Source organism: Poecilia reticulata, linkage group LG13 (genome assembly GCF_000633615.1).
Source record: "Poecilia reticulata strain Guanapo linkage group LG13, Guppy_female_1.0+MT, whole genome shotgun sequence".
In the NCBI taxonomy this organism is placed as follows: Eukaryota; Metazoa; Chordata; class Actinopteri; order Cyprinodontiformes; family Poeciliidae; genus Poecilia; species Poecilia reticulata.
In genome coordinates, this window is record NC_024343.1 from 10,053,786 (window position 1) to 10,058,894 (window position 5,109).

A 5,109-nucleotide genomic window follows, 5' to 3' on the forward strand; every position below is an offset into this window, starting at 1 on the left:
AAGACTGATTATTTTCAAACTTTTAAACAATTTCTATATAGGCAACTTTATTAATTCTAATTTTAGGTAATTTATGAAGTTTATGTGAAGACACTTATGATACTTACACTGAAAGCAACTATTTTTTTCCTTTTTCAGTGTCACTAAAAAGTCTCATAAGTAAATGTTAACTATAGAAGTCAATGAAATGACCATCCCCTTCTTTGTAATGTCTATCAGGTTATCTAGGACACACAGTGTGCTGAAACTATGTGTCATTGGTACAGAAAGTACCAGGCCTGAACGGATAGGGTAACAAATGTTCTGAACACCAGGCAGCATCCACAAAGCAACCACCTGATTGACAAACAGTAATAATATCCATGCATATTGTTCACCTGAGTGACAGCCCAAATCGTGATCTTCACCTGAGCCTTACCAAAGAGCTAGTAATGAAATAAAAACTTTTCACCAGATGCCACATAAACCAGGACCAACGGTTTTTATATGGGACTCACGTTTGTGTCGTTATTTCAAAAATGTTTCCATCATGAATTTTTGAGTATTTCTGCCACATCTGCTGTAACACAAAACAATAATCCATACTGACAAAGATGAAACTTGTCCTTACGTTATTAGTATATCTGAGGGGCTAATCCGTTATTAAGCGGGTCATTGTCATTTAAAACAGGTTGTTAAACATAGGATCCACAACACCTGAGTCAAAGTGGCAATGATTTTTCATAAAACATTTCCAGAGCCAATTAGATCCATAAAGATGTGCGTTTATGTGTCCCTGCCCAGGATTGGTTTTGTGAGACAGGCGTGTCAACACTGAAGGCCTGTCACTGATTTGCCACAGTAATTCTATAATGTTCTGACATTTTCAGCACTATAAGGCGTACCTGAAAACCTTCAATTTCCTCAAAAGCCGACAGTGCGCCTTATAATCCGGTGTGCCTTATATGGACCAATATTGAGCCACAACAGGTCTAGCAACTACGGTAAGCAGCCGCCGACTTCATTTTCGCTCGTAGAAGAAGAAGTGCGCGGTGCATGCTGGGATAGTAGTCAGAACGCTGGTTTGTCAATAAAGTTTGACTGACCTATCTACCTACCGACCTGATAATCAGGTCGTCTGCAGGTCATTTAGCACCACGTTCTCCACGAACATGCTGTGCGCGAACGGAGAAGGGTGACCATCGTCCAGCCACGTCCCGGCCCAGTCGCAGAAGACTCTCCTCGCCGACCCGAGYCGGACTGTTTTGTTGACATTTTTTATGTCAACAAAGTGGCTTTAGATATTCATCCGGGGTGCTTAGACTAGGGTTACCAAGAGACCATCCCCTATACAGTTAAAGCCTGGGGGGGTCTGGGGAAGAGAGACAGAGACTGTGGCGGCAGCGTGTCGGTTGGTCTGTGTTATCCAGAAAGCAGTTGGGCACAATATGCAACACCAACACCGTGAGTGAAACAATGACTGGATCAGCCTACTATATAAAGTACTCGGGGACCACTTCTTTATTATTACACATCCCGACATTTGTAGAGTATGGAACAAATCGCGTCCCGTATAGGTTCAATATGGGACGGGTGGCAACCCTAACTGTAGCGTCTATTCTATGCGTCTTGTAATGCGGTGCGCCTTATATATGGAAATAGTTTTAAAATAGGAAGGTGCGCCTTATAATCCGGTGCACCTTATAGTGTGGAAAATACGGTAAACTGATAAGACTCAAACAAAACTTTGGAAGTTATTCACAGTCAAATAGTTTGACTTTCTAAATAAAACAATACCTAGGTTTGTATTTCTGAATGTGATCACTCTCACATGAATTTTCTGACCTTTCACCTCCTTTTTTAAAAAAAAAAAAGGAAGCAAGAGCTTTACCTGCAGAGACCGGTTTAGCCCGAATGCAAGTGCCTGAGCAAGAGAAAGATTGTAAAAGTGTGTGCATAACTGAGCTTTGGCAAATAGATCTTTTCATTATGCTCCCAGATCTCTAAAGCACATTACATTCCTTGTTTCATCTCTAATGATATAATAGTCTTGTAATGTTTCGTTGGGTTACAGCTTTGTACCAGCTTTAATTAGGGCACTCCTTCTCACTTGGATTAAAAGATCTTTGCAGTACTTGTTGTTTCATGTGCTGCCATCCCGTACAGCCTTTAGTGAGACAACAAACTAGCCGGATTTGGCAGACAGGTCTCCCTTTTTAAAGGGCGTCCTCTGAAGCTAGTCATGACTTGAACAATAGGACGTCGTTTTGCTTGTCAGGCCGGGAGGAATACTCACCATTCATCGGTATGCAATCAGGCAATTACTCTCGCATACGTCAGCAGCCAAGTGTTTTCAGCAGCGAACGTGGAAGGTACCAGTAAATGAGCCTCGCTGGAACTGCTTTGTTGAGTTCACTGTTTGTCAAAAAGGTGTTGTCAATTTCCTGTAAAAATGAGTCAGACAGGGATCCTGAAGGGGACGGATAAGATGTCTTAAATTTCCTGGCATCTAAGGTCAGCAGCAAAAGGAAAGTTTGGGAAACTGCTAAATCAAGAAACCCATTATTCCTGCAAATGGTGCAATGCATATATCACTTGTTATGCAACATACTGATTATCAATTCCTTTCTTTAGACAACAAAAGTTTTTTGTTTTTTTTTGGCAAACATGGTTAGGATTTTGTAATTGCATACCAATACTGTTTGAAAAGTCCAGTTTTCAGAAACTAAAAACTGTTGAGCACGCTCAAAAGATGAAACTGCGGCCGGAAGCCGGTGCAGCACAGCAGGTTCCTAAAAAACTACTTCTGGTAAAGCAAGCAGGCGAGAAAGGCTGACTCACACAGTAAGCAGTTCACTCCCTTATGGAAACTAGGCAGATCAGCTGCATTGAAACAATATTAGGTTTCTGAAACTCTTAATCAATAATATCCAGTTTGCTTAGATTAATAGGTTTCATGTTTGCTTTCATGCAAAAGGATTCTGAGTAATAAAGCATTCAAATAGTTTCTCTGGAGTTTCACCTCCTTTGAAGAAACATTATGAAACCCATTCATTTAACAGAGTTTTTTTAATGAAAAGGTTAGTAAGAGCTCAGTAAGCTAGTTTGGTGTTCATGGCACTTTGCATAACATTATCTTTAGTACAATGCAGTGTTTGCTCTATGAGACAGAACTCAATAGGCATTGTCTGGTCTACAGTATTAACTGAGGTTAATGTTTTAAAAATACCATTTATAGATTTTAAAGTCAGCTTAACAAGATGGAAGGCAAGAGAGATTTTATCTGACTTTATGGAGCATATTAGATCCTTTGTCTCCTTAATGAGACTCAACATTAGAGACGTCTTAACTGGTCTAAAAAGAAAAAGAACTGGATTGTTGTGCGATGGTCTACAGTCCTGTTTTCAGATGACAGTAAATACGGCATTTCATTTGAAAATCAAGGTCTTGGGGTCTGGAGGAAGAGTGAAGAGTCACAGACTATTGACTCAACTAAGCATTGAGTGCATAAAAATGTATATACGTTTCAGAAGCAAGACATTTGTGCTTAAAATACAATTTTTTAAATGGTCTAATCTGATATTCTAATTTCTGAGACACTGAATTTGGTGAGTTTTCTTCACCTGCAAGCCATAGTTAGGGCCAGATTTACAAGGATTTGGGCACCTAGGCTGGAGCCAGCTTAGGTACCCTGTGTTTTAAAGAAAAATATTTTACTAATGCAAACTACATGTCTGAAAACATGTTTGGTAGGTTTAATATTTCCCCTGTTCAACAGGTCCATGTTTAAATCAACCGTAACTTGATAAATTTCAAATACCTGAATATTGTTTTTCGTCATAAGAATCCCAATAATATTATTACAACTCACCTAATATTGGCCTATGCGTTCTATATAGAATACAGTGTTTGCAAAACATGCATTTATTATAAGAAACTAAAAGGAACAATTTTTTGAGACTCTCCTAAAAAATAGGGGTTCTGTACTGGTGTCACAACTTATAATCATTAAAACTGCAAAAAATAAAAGCTTGAAATATTTTTATTCTATGTGTAATAAATCTATATAAAATTAAAAGAAATATTTCACATTTATACAATATTTAAATATTTTGGATGCACTAGAACAGTGGTTCCCAACTCTACCCTGAGGCCCTACATGTTTTAGATATGTCTCTGTTCCAGCACACCTGATAGAAATGATTACATGACTTCCTCTGCAAGCCATTTGATGCTGCTGAACCCTGTTAATCATCTACTTATTTAAGCTAGGCATGTGGGAGGAAGGAGACATGTGTAACGGCAGAACAGATGAGCTTGGGAACAATGAATAGCACCTCATTCAATAGGGAAAAGTAATACAGGTATATGTGATTATGGATAAGATGAAACTGTACTATCAGACATATAGAAATGAAAGAGTTCAGTTGATTAACATTCTTTATTAATTGAAAATTAGATAAAATTCCATTGAAATATTTCGTAGAAGTTTAATATCTTACAGTTCTCCAGCTTTGATAAATTATCTCAGATTGGCTTGTTTATTTGAAAGAATATGGTTTTTTTTTAAGCATCCTTTAAGGTCACATTTAAGGTGTGGTAATGCACATCTACAGTTTTGCCAAAAACCATAAGAAAATAAAATAAAAAAGGTCTGGGGAGGACAAGGGTTGGGAACCAATGCACTAGAACAGGGGTCCTCAAATTCGGCCGTGTCCTGCAACTTTCAAACGTGTCCCTGTATTCACACCTTAATCAAAAGACTGAATTGCCTCCTCGGTGTCCAGTCAAGTTCTCCATAGTCCTGCTAACGACCTCATTATCTGATTGATGTGTGTTACAGCAGAGATACATCTGAAAGTTGCAGGATACTGGTACTTGAGGCCTGGATTTGACATCCCTATACTACAATACTACAGGGCTGCCCTTACATACAGTACATATATTCCCAGATGTATTTTTCGCCAAGAGTCGTTCAAATGTGAATTTTTAATTGTTTATAATTTGCTGCATTATGACATTGGAATTAAAAGCCCCCCACACACATACTGTTTGCAGCTTCTATCTGCGACCACCAGACGACTCTGTGTACGTGCGGTTGAAGCGAAGCTCCGCCCCTGGCAGGTTAGG